At 38.2% G+C, this 15,149-nt stretch overlaps 1 long non-coding RNA gene across 1 annotated transcript in view; it reads right to left on the bottom strand.

Annotated features, from left to right (window-relative positions):
- Positions 1-10,360: 10,360 nt before the first annotated feature.
- The window catches only part of LOC131517322 (uncharacterized), a 35,446-nt gene continuing 30,657 nt past the window's right edge, over positions 10,361-15,149 (bottom strand). The window contains exons 3-4 of the long non-coding RNA XR_009264522.1: positions 13,281-13,396; positions 10,361-10,737 (exon numbers count right to left, since the gene is read on the bottom strand). This is a non-coding gene — a long non-coding RNA (uncharacterized LOC131517322). The remainder of the gene's footprint in view (positions 10,738-13,280; positions 13,397-15,149) is intronic.

Below are 15,149 nucleotides of genomic sequence, written 5' to 3'. Positions count from 1 at the left end.
TTAGTTTTTCCAAATCCGAGGCATTGGTCATGGGTAGGATGAGGATACATACTGGTTTGCTCCCAAACAGTCCTTGTCTTGGGTTTAAATATTAAAAGTGTCTCATTCTCACAGGTGCCCTGGTTTGACTAATTATATAGTCATCCTATCCACTCAATGCTGTATACTCCATTCTCTTATCCTCTTAACTCTTCAAATAGGCTCATGCTAATGTATTTCTGTATTTTGTATCTTCAACTTCTGTAAACATACTTTGGGATACAAAACTGGATACCAGTTACATTAGTATTACATAAACATTATAATCTATTTAAATTTCAATGTTAGTTCTTTCCATTTATTCAGGTTTATATATGTTCAATCCAAATAATTCGCATTATCTAAAAATAGCAATATGAATACTCAACTACCCAGTATAATTGACCTGTCTCATTCAAGTTTTCATAGTATGATCATGTAAGTAAACAAGACATATTCTAACAGTGATACTTAAACGATTGGTGTTCCCATGGGGTTTTCTCATAGGTACACTTCACCATTTCATATATCATAGTAACAGTCATGAAATCATAATTAAAGGGTAGTAATAATCCAAGACTATATATATATATATATATATATATATATATATATATATATATATATATATACATATGGCTTTGGTGATGGGGTTGACTTCAGGATTTCCCATGAAATAAACCACCAATGCAAAACAAACATTGAAAATGCCCTTGAAATATCACATTAGGTTAAATAAGAGCCTGTAAGAGTTTTAGTGAGGGATTCACCTAAGTCATGGTTTCTCGATCTGGGCACTACTGACATTTGGGGTCAGATAATTATACTGCTTCGTAATTACCAGATTACACTGTTGTTGGGGACTGTCCTATGCATTGCAGGATATTTTCAATAGATGCCAGTAGCAACCCTGTCCTTTCCACCACGCCTCTGCATTGTGGAAACCCCCACATGTATCTCCAGCTGTTGCCAAATATCCTCTGGGAGGCACAATTGTTTCTGGCTGAGAACCACTGGAATAAGTAGTTGCAGTGATAGCTCATTCAAATAGCTGCAGAATTATGTCAAATCCATATTATCTTCTTAGGTGACAGTTAATGTATTTCATATCAACAGAGGTCTGTTGAGCATCTACTATGTTTAAGACACTTTTCTAATACTTCAAGGGATTTAAAAAACAAACCTGAAATATGGCTCCTTCCATCAAAAACTTCAATAGATAAAAAACCTCTGAAGTAACTGACTTTTATTTCAATTCTGAATGTTTTTATTTAATACCCGTTGGGAAGTTGAATGATGTATTTACTGAACATCTAAGGGAATATCTATTACAATATTTTGTTAGCGAGTCTTCTAAATACAATGGTCTGAAATAAATCAAAAGCACAAAATTGACACATATTATTCCATTAACAAATATTTCATGAATGAATAAAGAAATCCATACAAACTGCTACAAGGAAGGTTTCAGAGGAGATAGATTTTCTTCTAGTCTAAAATACATGACAGAGAAATGCTGGTCCTTTTCCAGGGATCAAGAAAGGGCTTATAGAAAAGCCCATACTTTAGCTTGGAATTTATGATACTTTTCTTTGGAGCTTCAGATATTAAACTCTCACAAGTTAAGTTGGAGAGTTCTGACACAAAGACCAAAGATAACCATGCGGATTGGTTGAAATCTGGTCTTTGAGTGGAAGGCCAGAGATGCACTCTTCTAGGCCTAGTATGGATAACACAGTTATAGGAAGAGAACTAGCCTGGAAGGCAGGACACCTTGGTTGATTCTGATATTACTCTGCTGTCTCTTGGTCATTTAAAACCTAAATATGCTTTCCTATATAAAATAAGAATTATCTCTTCTCAGCCTACCTTAAATTCAGTTCTGTATATGAAAACGTGAACTGAAATTGGCTGTGTAAATATAAGCTGTTAATGTTCTATAAAACTGAATAACTGTACTGAATGTCCTTTCAGGTTGTTTTCAGCTCTGAAAAATCCATGATTTTACCATAAATCTTGCTCATGTCTCCAAGATAGCATGTATATTTGGAAAAAACAACATATATGTATCAGCCTCCCAAGATTCACCGGTTGACTTCCCTGAGTAGGCTAGCCTGAGATCTAGATAGAAATGGTCAAGTGATCGGTATTTTTTGTAAGGGACAAAACTGCAAATGAATGTCAGATTACTCACGGGACCTGGAGAAAACCCCACTTGAGTTTTGACATTTAGGAGGAAAATGTGTCCATAAAAATTTTTTTGTTCTGATTTGTCAATGTAAATGGATAATAGAGAGTCATAACCCAGGCCTTGGTACCCTGCATGTGGTAAGGGCCACAAAGTGCATCTCGTCTATTCCAACCAAGGTATGCTTGAATGCAATGGAGAAACCCTGTTGGACTTGACTTCTGGGATCTGACTAACCCAAACATTCCCGGGTCTGACTTCCACAGTATCATCTGTGCCCAGCAGATAGCTGAGTGCCTCTTCTTTGGTTAGTACAAAGATTTCTTCATCAGGAAAGAGGAAGCCACTGGGCCTGGGCTTGAACACAGAGCAAATGGCAGCATGTTTATAGACTGACATGATGAACATGCATTTGAATTCATATTCTCAAGAAACGTACTAATGGTAGCAATATTACTATCTTCTGTGTAGTATTTTACAGTATCCTAACATACTCTTATTTTCATTTTTAATGAGATGAAACTCACTTGGTCAAATGGATTTATTTACTTAATATGTATTGGTATACATTAAAAGCAGACTCTCACCTTTGTGATCGCTCTTTCAATTTTTCCTGAGAGAAACCAGTCCACTAAAAAACACCAGAAGCTAGTGAAATATTGATAGATTTTAAAAATTATTCCTAAGGCTGAGTTAAATCTCAGTCAAAATCAGATTCCCACTTCCATCTGTTCTTCAGGATTCATGGAAAGCTGGGGTGCCAGTTGGACTGGAAAGTTCTAGTGTAAGATGAAATTTTCTTACTAAAAACCTAGACTTCATAGGCTGTCAGCAAACATAAGGTTCAGATATTTTGTGAAAATATTTCCCCAAAATAGCCACAGTATGCTGCTTCAGAAATGTTTGAGAAAGACGAAAGAAATCAGTCAGGGAAGTTTGTGACCATGAAGAACAAGATGTTCTCTAGAAGTTCCTTGATTTGCCTAATCTTGCACCCATCCCTTTCCTTCTCTCTCATGCATTTTCTTTATTCTTTCTGATGCATCACCTCAATAGGGGTACATCTATATTTAGTATTTACCTTGTATAAATGGGAATCTGTAACTTCCTCATACTTGGCAAGGATGATTCACTTTCTTGTTTTCTTACTGTTGTTGCTAATGGGAGATGTACCTCACTGCAGCCTTGTGCACAAACTATAGTTCCTCTCCAGGCTGAATCTACATTAGGTAAGAGAGATGCTAGTAAAGGCAATTCTGAAACTACAATATTTTAACTCAAATGTTTAACTTAAATACTTAATGAACCATCACCATTTGGTGATTTTCATGGAAGTTTTTCAAAACACAAAGCTTAAAAAAAAAAACTAAAAAAATATAAAAACTAATCCCATGCTCATTTTAAATACAGTGGAAAACATTACTACCAAATAGTTATCGAGTTTCCATTTGCCAAGAAATTATGTCTTGGGGGATAAAATAGCATCTATCCACAAAGAAAGTGTGATCTGGTGGTGAGAGAAGTCATATAGCCCAAAAAGTTTAATGTAAATACAAATTGAGTGGTAAATTAACCAACATTATAAGAGCTACCTAAAATATTACTTGAGGAATTACCACAATTGAGTTCAGAAAATGATGAATTTATTGGGGCAAACATCTACATAGAGTATGGAAAACTTCATAGAAGGAAAATTAAAGGCTGGATCTGAACGGTGACTAAACTTTGTCCAGGTAGAGAAGAAAGAAATTCCTTTCCATATGAAGAGGCTTATATTCTAATTCCAATTAAGTGTATACTATGCACTGCGCCACACCCTTTCCTAGGTCATAGGCCGCAAGGGTACCTAGAACAGGTATAATCCCTGCCCTGGTAAAATTAGCCGTCTGGTCCCCTAAAACATGGCTAAGGCAAGCAATGGAGAGAGTAACCAGATAAGCAAGCAGAAATAGAAAGGTCCTGTAGGGACAGAGTAGGGAATAAAAATAAATGGGTTTGTTGGGTTGAGATGGTAGAAGGTCTGGAACAAGTCTGTTCCCAAGGGTCCTAGGATCAGGCAAGTCTCAGTATCTGACAATCCTGCTAGCATCCTGATCCCCCAAACATGTCACACAGATGAAGCCAAATGAAAATGAACAAGAACAGTAAGAAATTAGAAAGAAATTATAAAAGAGCACTGGAATTTGGGGCAGGGAGGGACAGAGTTTGTGCTCATTTCCCAAATCTGGTCTAATTATCTTTTAACCTCCACCAACCGTACTTTTCTTCCCTCCCCATCTGTCCTTCTGCTTCATCCACATTTGAATTCCTGTTCTCACTAGCTGCGTTAACACACTGTGATCACTAAGTCTCAGTCCCTCTACTGTAAACTGACATAAAGATACAGTTGTTATGAGCATTAAGTAAGACAATGGATGTAATGAGCACCCAGCAGAGGAAGGGGGACAGTGTGCATGTTTGGCCCTCACCATCCCCTCCCTCCACCTTTAATCACTATCCAGCCTTGAGAAGTACACCCACACCCACCCTACTGATGCCTCGAATGACTGTCCAGGTTCACTTAAACCCTAGGGAATATTCCAGCTTTGACAACCAAACTGCTACACTTGAACCCTATCCTATATGGACAATAAAGAGCAATCACAGATTTGTGAGCACAGGACTGGTTTGTTTTCTCTCATCTCAATTTGGGCATTTCATACTCTCATATAGCGACTCCATGGAAGAGTGGAAAACATAAGGGAGAGATGGTGAAGACAGTTCTGAACCTCCTGAGGCCATCTGTTTAATTGTGGGTTTGAGGAGTAGATAGTGAAATAACATACTGAAATAACATTCAGTGTCATACTCTAAGGAATGGAGTCAGAACTCAGAACCACAGTCAGCTGGTTCTGTGCTTTGCCCCCTATGCCATACTGCTTGTTTGGAAAGGGACCTCTATGTGTGCCTTAACTTTGCCTTAGCACTCCCAGAATATCTGCATTTAGAATCCCATCTTTAATTATAAAATAAAACAAATTTATGTTTAAGGATTTCATGGGTTACAAGAGATAAGGAGATTTATTAAAAAAAAAATGAAAGGAACAACATGGAGTTGCTCAGAAATTAGATAAAAGAAGGAGAGAGAGAAAAAGTAAGTTACTTCTCTCTGCCAAGGGTTAGTTTTGCCCTGGGATACTTTGTGGTTTATAATTTGTATGTAGATTCCTGGAAAGTGTGCTCCCTACTCAAAATCCCCCATACACTCAGGTAGCGTAGATCACTAGGAACTGATACAGAAAATACCCCCTTCCCCTGAACGGATGATAATCACATCATCACTAGGTTAGTTGGTAACTGGGGGGAAGGGGACAAAGCTAGCAGTTCAATAAAATTTAATAGCTTTGGTTGGCTCCAGGTGAAACTTATATAGAGGCTACAAATCTCAAAGTATCTGCCCTATTGATCCTGGACTCAGTTCAAACTTTTAGGATACAGTAAGTGATGATCCAACTGATGAGCTTGGAATCTTGTTGGTTTTTTCTTAGAAATCAAAAAGGATTATCTAATGGACTATGACAGATTTGAAGAGAAATAATACTGAAATCTAACGCTGTTCTTCAGTTTTTCAGTCCTACATTAAATTTTTCAGACAATACTTTTTTAAAATGTCATTTTTAAACACATACACACACACACACACACACACACACTTTTCCACAATTATAGGAGTAGCAGAGCATTAACAATGAAATTTTTAAAATTCAATAAAAATATAAAAGTGTTTCAGATTTTTAAAATTAAGAAAATGTCTAATAGCCCTGACCCACTTAAGAGCTTAAGAGAACCACATGTAGGTCATGGGCCAAATGCTGTAATATGTCTTCAGGGACACATTTCCACTATTTCCTTCAACCTAAACTCTGATTGCTGTTCATTATCATATCCCACTGGAGGGGAGCGAGGAGGTTCTTCTCTTTTGCTACCAAAGGCTTGAGTTCCCAAGACTGGATGTAGGTTCAGCTGAATAATCATGGGACATGACCAAGCAAAGGCACCCAGTTGGAATCAGCTGAATTTTGAAGCCTCACTGGACCCTTCTGGTTTCTTCCTCCACTTCAGAAATTCCTGCAGAAAATATTTCTTTCTCCTTGCTTGCCTCCACTCTGATATTTAGATAAAATATAGCCAGCAGGAAATGTTTATCTTTAATTAAAACTAAAAAGAACCTAAGATCTTGGGGGCGCTTTAGTTGGTTAAGTGTCTGACTCTTGATTTCAACTCAGGTCATGATCTCACAGTTCCTGGGATCAAGCCCAGTGTAGGGCTCTATGCTATCAGCACAGGATTCTCTCTCTCTCTCTCTCTCTCTCTCTCTCTCTCTCTCTCTCTCTCTCTCTCTCTCTTTCTCTCTCAAAATAAATAAACTTTAAAAAATAAATAAACTTTTAAAAAATAAAAAAAAATAAAAAGAACCTATGATCTTCAAACTGAGAAGTCATTATGAAAATTGCTAATGGTACCAAGGCCAAGGAAAATGTATCAGAAAATGACTATGGGAAAAAGTGATAACCCCCAGAATACAAAATCCGGGGAGTATTATCTGGTGCTTTAACAAGGAGCTGTACTTTACAACTGGGAGTTTTTAGAACCTATGGGGAACAGAACAACAAATCCATTCACAAAGGATGTACTACCCCAACTTGTACTGCACCTGAATAATTATGTGTTAATTTACTTAGGAAATCTAGTATAACTTTTTTTAATGAAAGTTTACATTATATTGTAGGTTAATATTAAATGTTCTATAATCATTTTTTTATTTGCAATGAAATGTGTAAAAATTAATGTCTAAACTGGAACTAGCATAATATGTTAAGATACTGGCAAAGTCAGCCTTCTGCAACAAGATTTAGCTAATGATACTCAACCACCCAGGCTACCCTCAGTCTGACTATTCCTTGTGAAATACTTTTAAAGAAACCCTAGGCTGTAAATTGATCTGTAGGCTTCAGCACAGGGAAGTATACTGGAATCATTAAATCTGGATTAAAGTCTCTGTGCTGCTACAATTTAACTTCTCCAGAACTCAAGTGGTTCCTCACAATGTGGGAGAACTGGACAGGAGGTCCAGCCCCAGAGTTGTGTGAGTCTACGGTTTTTGGGGAGATGAGGCAAAGAATCCTCATGACTGCCACATTTAAGGAAAGAGCATGTACCACCATGATGCAGTCACTAACAGAGAGAAATCTGCCTGGAGGTGATTTTGCAACACTTTCTACTGTCTCCAATAAAGCCTCCTGCCAATGCCCCTCTGGTCCTGGATACAATAAAAAAAATCAACAGTCAGCAAACTTCAGAGGTTATATAATATTAAGCAGGCCTAGTCCAAACCTTGTTTTTCATTTCCAGTGTGAGTTTCTGGGACTTCAGGGTGGGGAGCGCAAATACGCAACATGTACCTAAGAAGCACTCTGTAATAGTACAGGCACTAGGTCCCCTGTGCTAATTGCTATGGAAGTCTACTTTCTTCTCCCTACTTCCTGGCTGAAGCCTACAGATAATGAATCCGATAGGTATAGTCTCAGCCCTCAGAAAACTTAGTCTAGACGAGAAGACCTGAACATACTAGCCTGAAGGATATAGATCAGCAGAGGGATTTGCATCAATGTTATGGGACACAGAGGTAAAGTACGTATCCTGGGAAATCAAGGTGGGCTTTTGGGAGGAGGTGACAGTGAAGTTAAGCCTGGATTATGTGTGGTCAAAGGTGCACTGACATTCAATAAAATGAAGTTTTTATGGGCACAACTGATCTCTGAAAAATGACTTGTGAGGCTGTACTGATAGAGAATTTATAATAAGCACAGTCAACAAACCATACAGAATAAGAAAATGTGTATGTTTAGGCAGAAAACAAAATCTACTTTTTAAAAGTCTAGGCATCTTAGTTATTATTCTGACTTCTCTCCTTTCCCCTTTTCCCTCTACAAGAGGTAGGGGAGGGTGGAGAACAGGCAGGAAAGTTGGAATTTGACAATCACAGCAGGTGGGAGAGATTGGGTGGTAATCCAGTCATTTCCCTACAGGTGTGGTTCCTCCTGTTCCAGATTTGAGGAAGCATCAGTTTATTACCAAGCACTTGAGGGTGCTTAATAAACATTACTTAATAATTAATGGGACTTTTGAAAATAAAATAATAATTAATGGGACTTCTGAATGTAACTTTTCATTGTTTGGGGCACATTTAGAAAGGGCAGAACCTAAAACCCCATGCTCTGCAGGAGAGATGGAACAGTGGAAATGGGTCTTAGGAGCTTCAGAGAGTAGTTTTTCCATGTGTGAGCAAAGAGAACCAAGAGTACAATGGAAAGATGGAAGGAATTAGTAGTTTAAGGAGTGTCATCAAGGATGCTTTGCTAAAACAGACTTATAATACTACAACACAGAATAGCCCTTAGGGTTCACTCCATTCACTGGTTTCCTAACTTTTATCCACATAAAGCTTTAATAAGAATCCCAATATCCAAATCCAATAAGAAAATCTGCCCTGGATGAAGTTGTGGGATGGACTTGAAATTTTCCCCAAAATCCAACCTCCCTTTCTCATGTCCAAACTATCCTTGAGACATTATCAGAACCTGTAGGGTTCAGCAAAATGGAATTCAAAAAACAATCCTATGGTTTACCTCTCCTTTTAAGAATGAAGCTGTGCACAACCTTTACTTATTTAAGTAATTTCATTTTCAAGAAATTAAGCTTTAGTTCGCCTAAAAATCAACTGTACCAGTAAACTTTTGACTGTAAAAATTCCAGGATTCCTGAAATAATGAGCTAATTGTCAAGTCTTTCTTCCTTACCTGGGAAGTAACTTGACTAAAATAATGAAAGAGACATGCTTGGAATCCAGATATCCTGGCTCAGGCCACTCTGCTTTGTTGCCTCTTTCCAGAACATAAACCAACCACAGGTACGCAAATTCATCTATAAATTGTACAAAGTGTATTTTTTTCCTAATTTTTAAATTCTTTACTAAATCAAGAATTAAAGGATTCCATGATAGACTTATTGGTCCTTCTAGTTGAGCTTCAAGACTCAGAGGGAAAAATAATGAATAAGAAGTAAACACCCAATGACACATTCCACACACACACTCCTACTAAGAGAGTTCACATAGACTCATTCTCTTTAAACAAGACAGGGCATTGAAGCAAATGGTACCATTTTCTACTGCATTTGCCTGGAGCAGAGACTTCAGATACCTACAGGAAGGTTTGAGTTCTTGACTGGTCAGTTTTCACTTGTACACAGAAGAAACAACTTTACTGTCTGAATAAAAAAAGGAGGGTATTTATTGAAGGATATAAGATTCAGGATTACACAACTTAAAAACAAGAAGGCACTGGAGACTGGTCACTACTTGGGATGTTTACAGTATTACCAATGCTGGGCGCTGCCCCTCTTTTCTCCTTGTGCTATACATTCAAGATTCACCCTTCCATAGTAGAAACATCCAAGTGGCTAAGCTTTGGTCATATTCCCATACCTGGCTGTCCTGGAACAAGGAGAGGTTTTCCGGCCTCTCACTCAGAGCCATACAATAAGAGATTCCCCACTGTCAATAAGAACATTCAGATGCTAGGCAGCCAGAAAAATGGCAAGTGTCAGATTTTCCAAATGTTAGGAGTCAAAGATTACATCATTAGCCATTTAAACTATAGATGAAAGAAAGAAAGAAAGAAAGAAAGAAAGAAAGAAAGAAAGAAAGAAAGAAAGAAAGAAAGAAAGAAAGACAGACCTCCAATCGAGGAAAGAGTGAAAATTCTTGGTCCATAGAGAACAAGAGGAAAGATACTTTAGGACTTCAGTCCATTCATTCTGTAGAACACTTTTATCCAAACTATGTTCCATAAAATACATCCTCTCTCAAGAGGCTGCCCATTTTGGAGACTCAAAATGCTAATTAGCGAATACATTAAAAGCTTATCTCATTCAGCATTTTCCAAACTTTTTTTAGCACTGAACCCTTGACACCCACAGAATCAGCTTTCCAAAAGCACACCTTGAGAAATGCTGTTTCTGATGAAAAAGTAATGTTATGAACCATTTGAGGCCATTTCACAAGAGTTAAGATTATTCTGATTAGGGAAAAAGGACCTCTCAAGTCTTCAATCCTTGAAATAACTTTATTGATGATCATAATTCAATTTTGATAACATGAAAGGTATAGCTGCTTTCTCTAAATCAGATTACAGAGATTTTCCAAAGATAAGGGAAGGTAAAAACTTTGATTCCATCTTGGAGGCCATCTCTAATGGTCAATAGGTAAGTGGTGACTCTTCCCCCACAATTAGCACAGTTTGACAGAAATAAGAAGCACCCTTGAAAAGCAGATAGAAATTATAAGACAAATGCTGGGGCTTTGGCTGGATACGGAAGTCCTAATTTTCATTCCTTTTTGTTTAGGAACCCTGGGCCCTTCTTTCTCTAGCAGCCCACAGCCCATGTGCTCTACATCCAAACAGCTCTGCCAGCTTCCATGTTGTCCATCTCTGTGTAATCAAGAACATGACAGCTGAGAGCATGATACAACACTGAAATCACTTCCTTTCATTTACCCCCTTTAATTAAGCTAAGATGAAAAAATTAATCCTTAGCATGAGTGTAATCTGAAAGTGAGAGGTATCAAGTGTTTTATCAGATTCTGCCGGCAACTCTGTACTTGGCTTTGTATCCAGGCAGCAGATTATTGTAGCTTGCCCGACAAACATGATTAATAACTCAGCCAGAGCTTTTGTACTGGATGTAGTGTTTGCCAAAAATGGTAGAACTCAGTGGAGAAGGGGCACTACAGTGACAGTTACTTCCCTGACACATGACCCTTCTTTGTAATTAGAAACCAAACACAATTATGCAGCATTCAATGACAGAAGTCTTCTCCTCCCTCCTTTACATGATGATTGCTGATGCTGCAATTGTTTTCACAGCTCTAAAGTAAAGCCAAAGGAAATATGGTGATCTATCGAAACGTAGTTTCCACATTCAATGTTTGCAGCCTCAGAACCTTGTCAGGCCGCAAACATTTACTGCTGTGCATGGCAGGTATACAGGACACTGTATGCCTTTTGGGGGGAACAGAGAAGCCAGGCATCTGCTCTATCTATGCCCCTTTTACCGGATACCTTTTGAAAATTTGCTATGGCAAAAATTAAAGAATATCTACGGCCATACTACCCAGACACCCTCCAAATGAGACAGTTTGTCAGTGATATGGTCCAGGTTCCATGGCTATTTCTGCTGAATAGTTTTGTCAACTGTACCATTTTTCCCCACTTTTGTACAGTTTGTTCCTTACTGTTTAATGTGGTTTCTTCCCTGCTGTGGCAGCTTCCAAACAGCAGCTGTGATGCCACCCACCAGCATCCCAACAATGTCAAGCAGCTCAAGTAAACAGGTTGTGTGCTTCGACCCCTCCTACACACGTGCAAGGAAATGCTCGCCTATGCAGATTTCAGCTGGGGGATGCCTCTAAGGGAGCAGCAGACCCACACAAGGTAGGCTAAATCCTGCCTGGTTTGATTTTGGAAGGATAATAACTTTATTTATAAAGGTCCCCTCCTACCATTGCCTTGGAAAGCAGTCACAATAGTGACTAGATAAAAACGTTAATTAAGACATCATAAGCCACCCTGAAGGAGCGAGAATAAAAATAAAGGAGGAATTTGCAAACGTGGGGGTTTCAAAAGAGTTTGCTAAAGAGGAATAAAGACAGAGATTCTTGAGAACAAAGTGCCAAAGTGCTGAGAGAGCTCCTAGGCACTGCAGCCCCCAGGACCTCAGCCACAAAGATGTGAGCTGGAAAGCAGCACAGGCAGGCATTGTGGACAGGTGATAGGCCTGCTAGGTCTGCCATATCTCTTGGAAGAATGAATGAATGGCACACTGACATGGATGAGTCTAAATGCCCTATTATTTCCTCTGAAAATCAGTGGGAGTAACCAGGACAACCCATTTCATTATTTGCATAAGTCTTTGTGTAAAAATAGTTGTCTAATTCACTGTAAAATAACAAGCATCTGGTTTTTCAATTGTAAACTTGTAATCATCCAATATCCCTTCCACCTTCAAGGATGATGGTTATTTCCCAGCAGGAAGATAAAATCAACCTGTAATCAGATCTACAATAAAAGGTATCTAGCAACACTGTGTGTAAGAAACGGTGTTTGTGTATTTGTACACACAAACACAGGTAACTCGGTTTTATTGCTCTCAGTACCAGAACCCTTAAAATGTGATCACACATAGCCAAGGGAAAGTCCAAAGTAAAAGACCCCCAGAAAAGACTGCCATCCATCACTGTCCCTTACCCTTTTCACCCCATTAGGGGAAAAATTTCTAGTCCTAAATAAAGCAACAAATCATGTTTTAAGTACTTCTGCAAACAGAAAGTCAGCTAGCAATTTTATTTAAGATCAATCAAATTTTCAGAACCATTATGCACTACAATATGTGTTGAGGTCAGATCACCAAGATTAATGATTAGAAGAAAAATAAATGAAAAATATCAATGTTTTAGTTAATGAGTAACACATGTAGAAAAGATAGGCTTCATTAAGACATTTATGCAAGATAGCCTCTTCACCTGATCTGACCCAATCTAGTACCTTGCTGCTAAGCACATCATTAGGAGCTACCTAGTCCAAGTACCTAGACAAAGCACCTAGAATTATTTTTAACAGGGATTTAAAATATATATGTATAACTAAAGCCTTTGTTGACAATGGCAATCTCTCATTCTGTAGTAAGAAACGTAAGGCTAATCATATACATTATATATATATACAGTGACCTAAAACACTTCAAAATAGATTTAAACATCAGATTGCAGCTCGCTGTCCCTCAGGGACCATGGCCAGGGTAATTGTCTCTATATTGATCCTATCTACGTGCTTCCCATTATTCTTGTCCCAAGTGAGCCCTGATCTTTGTTGAGATGCCAGTTTCTTAGTTGGGGCCTCTATTACTCCATCCAAATCTTTGCTTATGCACTTACTCAATGTACAGTCCTTGAATTGAGTAGTTAATACTGAAATACCTGTGTAGTGTTGTAGCTCTGCCTCCATCTGAAGTCCCCTGCTTGGCACTGGACACAGAGGTCAGCATCCTATGGCTCTGGTGGCTGGCACTGCTCCACATGAGCTGCCTGGGAAGCTAGAAGGAAGAAATGATCTGCTTTAGAGGCCACACTGAAAACAGATCATCTCACTAACCCAGCAAGCATGTCCTTCATGACCATGTTATGGGGATAAATAGTGTCCAGTGTGATAAAGACTCACAAGTAAGAATCATGAGGTGATTTTTACTACTAGTGAAACAGAGAAGTTTGGGTATTGGAGAAATTATGACTCAAGTTTGCTGGTTCTGATCAAAGAAAGCAAACCCAAAGTATGGCTCAAGATTGTACCTGATGTGTGTATTATCAACAAACAGAAAAGGCATTTATTTACTGAGGGATTTTTATTGGGGGAGTGGGGAGAAAGGAGGCTATGATCACACTATATAAAGTTAAAAACAAAGTTTATTCAAAGTTCCCTCCCAAATCCAAATTAATTGAATTCAAAAAATATATTTTTCTAAGATGAAAGCCTAATCAAGTTTTTCTTTCATTTAGTGTGATCTCTGCCAATATTCACCCTCTTAGATTCAATAGTGACAAGTTTTATATAAAACTTGAGGGTGATAACATGCACCACACACAAAAACCAATCTCATGATTTTAAATTCATATCTTATTACAGTGAATTATTCTCAGTTACTTCAAAGCTATGGGCTTTATGGATGGAAGGGTAATATCAATAACAATTGTAATTATGATCAGCAGAGAGAAAATTGGTTTTTGTAGTAATGCCACAAATCCCAGATTTTAAAAAGATGTTCTGAGTTTCTGCCCTGTGGTAGAGAACATGCTCGGTGCTGAGAAAACAAGTAAATAAAGCATAGCCTCTAATCTCAAACTTATCAGACTAGTTATGGAATCAAAGAATAAGTAGCAATTAAAAACACAATGGTAGGAGCTCCTGGATGGCTCAGTCAGTTAAGTGTCCGACTCTGGCTTAGGTCATGATCTCACAGTTCTTGAGTTTGAGCCCCACATTGGGCTCTATGCTGACAGCCAAGAGCCTGGAGCCTGCTTCAGATCCTGTGTCTCCCTCTCTCTGCCCCTCCCTCACCCACACTCTTTCTCTTTCAAAAATCAATCAACATTAAATACATAGATAGATACATACATACATACATACATACATACATTCACACACAATGACAGATGCATTATTGGTCAGAAATGGTATTTGGCAGCAAGTAATCCAAAACCCAATTCACAATAGCTTTAAGAGGAAGGAACTTGCTTCATTTAACAAGAAACCTACAGATAAGGCAGCCCAGGGCTGATTCTACAGCTTAATCATGGCATCAGGGACCCAAGCTGGGTTTTTTTTGTCTTGTTTTAAACATGTCGCTCCATCACCCTGTGGATACTGAATTTCATCCTCATGGTGTCAAAATGGTGTAACTAGCACCATACATTCCATTCAGATTCCAGAAAAAAGAAGAAAGGGATAAAACATTTTCCAAATGTTAAGTACACTGGAATTAAAATTTAAGAAAAAAAAATTTTCCCAGAAACTCTATCTAGAAACGTCTACTTTTCAGTGGCCAGAAATGGGTCAACCATCAGCAAAGTAGTATGGGAAGATATTTTAGACGTGCCATGAAGAAGAAACAGAGAAGTACAACTTGGTAGACAACTAGCAGTGTCTGCCACAGAACTATGGAAACTTCAAAAGACTAGCTAACATATATCAGGGAAGTTTTTCCAGACGAAAAGACAATTAGGTTTAGTATGGAATTTCTACCAAGAACAAGTGAGGTGTGCACATGGAGAGGAAGTATTGGAGCAAAAATA

Source organism: Neofelis nebulosa, chromosome 7, assembly GCF_028018385.1.
Source record: "Neofelis nebulosa isolate mNeoNeb1 chromosome 7, mNeoNeb1.pri, whole genome shotgun sequence".
NCBI classification, from domain to species: Eukaryota; Metazoa; Chordata; class Mammalia; order Carnivora; family Felidae; genus Neofelis; species Neofelis nebulosa.
This window is presented reverse-complemented; position numbering and strand designations above follow the sequence as displayed.